The sequence below is a fragment of the Babylonia areolata genome, chromosome 30 (assembly GCF_041734735.1).
Source record: "Babylonia areolata isolate BAREFJ2019XMU chromosome 30, ASM4173473v1, whole genome shotgun sequence".
Classification (NCBI taxonomy): Eukaryota; Metazoa; Mollusca; class Gastropoda; order Neogastropoda; family Buccinidae; genus Babylonia; species Babylonia areolata.
Genome location: NC_134905.1, coordinates 20,284,168 through 20,290,897, shown reverse-complemented (window position 1 = coordinate 20,290,897; position 6,730 = coordinate 20,284,168). Strand labels below are relative to the sequence as shown.

The 6,730-nt window shown below is 44.2% G+C and overlaps 1 protein-coding gene across 1 annotated transcript in view; it reads left to right on the top strand.

Moving 5' to 3' along the window:
• The first annotated feature begins 2,425 nt into the window (after positions 1-2,425).
• The window catches only part of LOC143275676 (uncharacterized), a 131,263-nt gene continuing 126,958 nt past the window's right edge, over positions 2,426-6,730 (top strand). Inside the window, exon 1 of the mRNA XM_076579966.1 lies at positions 2,426-2,617. The gene's annotated coding sequence lies outside the window, so the exon portion shown is untranslated. The remainder of the gene's footprint in view (positions 2,618-6,730) is intronic.

Here is a 6,730-nt window from a genome sequence, read left to right as displayed (position 1 = left end):
ATACAATACAATACAATATAATGCAATACAATGCAATGCAATGCAATGCAATGCAACAATGCAAAACAATGCAAAGTGGTGCGTGATCAGCTGATATATGTATGGCGTTCCTTCTGCCCTATGGTAACAGACAACGCGATCCTCCTTCTTCTTCTTCTCCATCTTCTTCTTCTTCTTCTTGTTCTTCTTCTTCTCCCCCTCCTCCTCCTCCTCCTCCTTCTTCTTCTTCTTCTTCTTCTCTTCTTCACTTCCTCCTTCCTCCTCCTCCTCCTCCTTCTTCTTCTTCTTCTTCTTCTTCTTCTCTTTCTCTTCCACCTCCTCCTCCTTCTTCTTCTTCTTCTTCTTCACTTCCTCCTTCTTCCTTCTCCTCCTCCTCCTTCTTCTTCTTCTGCTTCTTCTTCTTCTTCTCTTTCTCTCCCCCCTCTCCCCTCCCCCTTCTCCTCCTTCTCCTTCTCCTACCCCTCATCCTTCTTCTCCTTTTATTGTCTATTCACTCTACTATCAGGTGATTCAGCCACGGGTACTCACATGATGGCAGTATTGTTTTAGTTACGGTACGACAAAAGGGGATGTGGGGGTTGTGATGGGGGCGTGGGGGTGTGGGGGGTGGTTCGTGGGGAGAGGGGGGGGGTGTTGGAATACGGTAGTATAGGTGATGCAGATGTCGGTCGAGAAAGCTTTCTGCTGCCTGATGAGGCTAAAGGTTGAAAGGTTGAAGTTCATTCTGGTTCAGGTACGAGCTAAACTGCTACCTTGGATTGATTGACTGGTTGGTATTCCTGCTTGGTACGGTTTACGTTCTAAAACTGAGCCGTTTACGGATTCCGGAAGTATAAAAACGAAGCGTTGTTTGACCGTTTGAAGTTAACTTTCTTTCTTTCTTTCTTTCTTTTGCGTTCGACAGCTACGCAGTCAGGGTCGAAGTCCGAGGGATACCCCCACAAACTCGGTACGTCCGGTGAAGATCGGCTACCGTCCCCCAGAGCTTGGTGTTGAGGTCAGCACCCCCAGGCCAGGACTGCTGCCGCATCTTCTCATACAGGGGGGGCAGTCTTGGAGAATAATTATGGGATGGGGTCTGGTCAGCCTGGCCGCAATCACATAGGGATGTTAACAATTCTCTATCAGTTTTCTCCGTTTTAAGTGTTCAACACTACTTTTTTTCTTTTTTCTTTCTTTTTTTTTCTCAAGGCCTGACTGAGCGCGTTGGGTTACGCCGCTGGTCAGGCATCTGTATGGCAGATGTAGTGTAGCGTATATGGATTTGATCGAACGTAGTAACACCTTCTTGAGCTACTGATACTGATACTTTTTTTTTTTTTATACTGCAGTGGTCTCATGTGGTGTTGCTCCAGAGGAGATGCAGCAGGTATGTAGCTGTGGGGTTTTCAAGTTGTATTGGTATTTCTTTTTCTTTCTTTTTTTTTTTTTCTTTTTTTTTTTTGTATCACAACAGATTTCTCTGTGTGAAATTCGGGCTGCTCTCCCCAGCTGGGAGAACGCGTCGCTACACTACAGCGCCGCCTTTTTTCTTTTTTTTTTCTTTTTTTTTCCTGCGTACAGTTTTATTTCTTTTTCCTATCAAAGTGGATTTTTCTACAGAATTTTGCCAGGAACAACCCCTTTTGTTGCCGTGGGTTCTTTTACGTGCTGCTAAGCGCATGCTATCACACAGGACCTCGGTTTATCGTCTGATCCGAATGACTAAGCGTCCAGACCACCACTCAAGGTCTAGTGCCGTAGGAAGGGGAGGGGGAGAAAATATCGGTGGCTGAGACGTGATTCGAACCAGCGCGCTCAGATTCTCTCGCTTCCTAGGCGGACGCGTTACCTCTAGACCACCCTCACTCCACATTCCTCGCTTGTACATACTTCACTCTCCGACTTCGGTCTCCTAAATACACCCCCCCCCCCCCCCCCCACCCACCCTTCTGCCCTACCCCCCCCCCCCTCCCTCCTCCCTCACGCTGCCACGATGGACAACACTCAAAGAGGAGATGGTGGAGGCCGGTGGGAGGGGTGGGGGTGGGGGGGGGTGTGAGGGAGGGAGAGGAAAGGAAGGGGAGGGGGAGGACGGAGAGAGAGAGAGATAGAGAAGGAGAAGAAGGAGGAGGAGGAGGAGGAGGAGATGATGATGGACGCGGAGACAGATACAACATTTTGCAGCCAGCCTTCGCGGCTGACAACAAAACTACGACCTAGACGTGATTGGTGAGGTGGGTGACAAGTCATTGTCACGCGTCCCAGAAAACCCACGCGCACGCGCATGCCGCACGCCGCACGCCGCACTGCTGCACGTCCAATCATTTCTGGAGTAGCCATGCCGCCCCCCTCCACCCAACCCCCCCAAGAAAAACCTGGTTGGGCCATGTTTCCTGATATGATATTTAAACTCCGCACGGCGTACGCTCCGTCCTCTTTCGTCTACAGATCGTCACCGAGTTGCCATCTACACTTCCGCTGCCGTCGTCACCGTCGTCATCGTCATCATCCTCGTCGTCTTCGTCTTCTTCTTCTTCTTCTTCTTCACCAGTCTCAGAGTCGCAACCTTTTTTTTCCCCCACCCCACCCCCCCGTTTGGAGCTGACGCGGCTGTTTTGGTGTTTGTTGGACAGAGGTATGTCACATGGGTCATGTTTGTTGTAATAATAATAATAAGAAGAAGAAGAATTATATAGCGCTGAATCTTGTGTAGAGACAAGGAATCTTGCCTTTTTTTCTTTTTCTTTTTTTTTTTTTTTTTTTTTTTTTTGATAACCATATGAAGCAAAATATGGGCGTGATGACTTGGTTTACAGTCATAACGCAGGAGCAATATATTGTCTCAGAGAATAGTTTTGTCATGAATAAGTGAAAATATAAATGAGTACTCAAGAGTTTGATATGTATCAGCGACTCGTTTATGCGTTTTTGATCAGTCGTTTTGAACCCAAATATTTAGGGAAAAGTCTGGTTCCAGTGGTTAAAGACTTTTAAAACAAACCTATAGTGACATCGTCCAAGAGCAAAACATCTCCTGGTTCACTAAAAAATACATGTTCCGTAGGTTAATTCTATTCTATTCTATTCTAATAATCATAAATGATAATAATGATATGTAAAAAGCGCTGAATCTTGTGCAGAGACAAATCAAAGCGCTTTCGCACCAGTCATCCACACGCATGCCATAACTCTAAAACTGGAAAAAACTGAAGACGAAGAAGAGGCAGGGTAAGGGAGGCTATCTATCTTGGGAAGAGGTGGGTTTTTAAGGCCAGACTTGAAAGAGCTGAGTGCGGAGACCTGACAATGCGAAAGAGGAAAGTTCATTTCATAGATTGCAAGGTCCAGAGAAAGAACGGCGGCCAACAGTGGAGTGTTTGAATCTACGTTGTGTTACATAGTATAGTATTCTATTGCCTGAAGTGTCAGTGAAGTGTTGCTCTGGTGGTAACGCGTCCGCTTTGGAAAGCGAGAGAAAATAATTATGAGCGCACTAGTTGGAACCCACGCTCACAGGTATTTTCTCCTATACCTTGAGTGGTGGTCTGAACGCTAGTTATTCGGATAAGACGATAAACCCAGATGGTCCTGTGTGTAGCATGCACTTAGCGCACATAAATGAACCCATGGCAACAAAAGGGTTGTCCCTTTAAATTCCACCTATTATTCTCTGAAAAAAAAAAAAAAGAATACTGTTAAAACTTAAATCCTTAGTTTCTGCTATACGTAGCTCTTTTTTTTTTATTAATGTTTTGTCTATTGATTTTTTTTTTTTTTTTTTTTTTTTGAGGGGCGGGGGGATATCTTGTTTTTTGTTTGTTTGTATTATGAGTGAAATAGTGCTTGTCAATGTGTATATTAAGTGACTGAACGAACGAGCCTACTTCTTGTTTTTGACATCACTCTTTTTGTATTTATTGGATATGAGTACAGGATGAACGTATGTAATGTTTCAATGCCCCCACGGGGCACGCGAAATAAACTGCTTGCCTTGCCTTGTCTTGCCTTGCCTTGCCCTGGCAAAAATTCTATAGAGAAATCCACTTTTAACTCACTCAGTACGGCCAGTCCTCTCTTCTCCTCTACACAGACCCCTCGGATGTCCAGTGGGTGTCTGAATGACCCAACCTTTAGCTTCCGTCGTCAGAATTGTGGTATTCTTTGTTAACATTCACCTCTTCAGTATAACAGCCTTCCGCTTGTAATATTTTGATGATGGTCATTGGGGTGAAACGATGTTAACGTCGTTTCTTTCGCCGTTCGTATGGAGAGAGTTAACAGGAAAACAAGTAAACTCACAGGCAGAAAAAAAAATATGGGGTGGAGTTCTCATTGCACTGATGTGCTGTACTGTGGACAGCAGCTGGATTTCACACAAATATATTGTGACAAAAGAATACAATATAATACAATACAATACATGCCATGCCATGCAATACAATACAATTACATTTTGTCACAACACATTTCTCTTGTGTGAAATTTGGGCTGTTCTACTACGGAAGGGCGCTTCGAAGAATCCAATATAAAATTCGGAAAAACAAAAAAACAAGCACTGAGAACGATCACATACTCCATTATTTTGTATTTGTATTTCTTTTTATCACAACAGATTTCTCTGTGTGAAATTTGGCCTGCTCTCCCCAGGGAGAGCGCGTCGCTACACTACAGCGCCACCCATTTTTTTTTTTTTTTGGTATTTTTTCCTGCATGCAGTTTTATTTGTTTTTCCTATCGATGTGGATTTTTCTACAGAATTTTGCCAGGAACAACCCTTTTGTTGCCGTGGGTTCTTTTACGTGCGCTAAGTGCATGCTGCACACGGGACCTCGGTTTATCGTCTCATCCGAATGACTAGCGTCCAGACCACCACTCAAGGTCTAGTGGAGGGGGGAAGAAAATATCGGCGGCTGAGCCGTGATTCGAACCAGCGCGCTCAGATTCTCTCTCGCTTCCTAGGCGGACGCGTTACCTCTAGGCCATCACTCCACTAATGTGTAATATAACGTCTTTTATTTCTGTCTTTCTGTCTTCTTAATGTCTTTCCTTCCTTCCTTCTTTCTTTCTGTCTTTATTTATGTCTTTCCTGCCTTCCTTCTTTCTTTCTGTCTTTATTTATTTATGTCTTTCCCTCCTTCCTTCCTTCTTTCTGTCTTTATTTATTTGTCTTTCCTTCCTTCCTTCCTTCTTTCTGTCTTTATTTATTTATGTCTTTCCTTCCTTCCTTCCTTCTTTCTGTCTTTATTTATTTATGTCTTTCCTTCCTTCCTTCCTTCTTTCTGTCTTTATTTATTTGTCTTTCCTTCCTTCCTTCTTTCTGTCTTTATTTATTTATGTCTTTCCTTCCTTCCTTCCTTCTTTCTGTCTTTATTTATTTATGTCTTTCCTTGCTTCCTTCTTTCTGTCTTTATTTATGTCTTTCCCTCCTTCCTTCCTTCCTTCTGTCTGTCTTTATTTATGCTGCACACGGGACCTCGGTTTATCGTCTCATCCGAATGACTAGCGTCCAGACCACCACTCAAGGTCTAGTGGAGGGGGAGAAAGTATCGGCGGCTGAACCGTGATTCGAACCAGCGCGCTCAGATTCTCTCGCTTCCTAGGCGGACGCGTTACCTCTAGGCCATCACTTATCGACCTCCAGATGCTTTTGCAATAATCTGTATTGTATTGTATTGTATTGTATTGTATTGTATTGTATTGTATTGTATTGTAGTATACTGTGACGGGCGCAATAGCCGAGTGGTTAAATCGTTGGACTTTAAATCTAAGGGTCCCGGGTTCGAATCTCAGTAACGGCGCCTGGTGGGGTAAAAGGGTGAAGATTTTTTTTTTATTCCGATCTCCCAGGTCAACATAAGTGCAGACCTGCTTGTGCTTGAACCCCCTTCGTGTGTATACGGCAAACGGATGATCAAATACGCACGTTAAAGATCCTGCACGTGGGACCTCGGTTTATCGTCTCATCCGAATGACAAAAAAAATGGGTGGCGCTGTGGTGTAGCGACGCGCTCTCCCTGGGGAGAGCAGCCCGAATTTCACACAGAGAAATCTGTTGTGAGAAAAAGAGAACTACAACCCTCACTCCACCCCACCCCCCCACCCCACCTTACCTGCTATAGCAGCCTCATCATCATCCCATTCATAATTCATTATTTTCATCGAAACATAGGAGGGGGGGGGAGTGGGAGTAAGGGGGGGTATCCCAAATTTTGTGGGACACACACACACACACACACACACACACACACACACACACACACACAGAGGAGAGGGAGAAAGAGAGGGAGGAGTGAAAGAGAGAGAGGGGGGGGGTGAAAGGCAGAGAGATAACGATAATGATAATGATCTTTTATTCAGATTAAGGCCAAAGCCCCTTACTGAAGGGGGGTCATACAAGAAAATAATAAAGAAAGAAAATGACTTGACACGATTAAACCAATATCACAAATCAACCAGAAGTAGCAAACGCAATACTCAACAACATTCACAAAATGACGATTCAACGTCTCTTCGATGCCTCATGTATGGCCAAGTTTTGTTGAGTAAGCTCATGTTTGCAAAATTAAAGCTAAAAGCACAGGGATCTTTATAATATTTAGGTTGAATTAATCTTTGTCTGAGGTCATTCAAAACAGGGCAACAAAACACAAAAAAATGCAATTCATAGAGAAAGAGACAAGAGGCAGAGACTGATCGATAAATGTAGAATTGCTTTGTGGTGGAGTACAGACAGACAGACAGACAGACA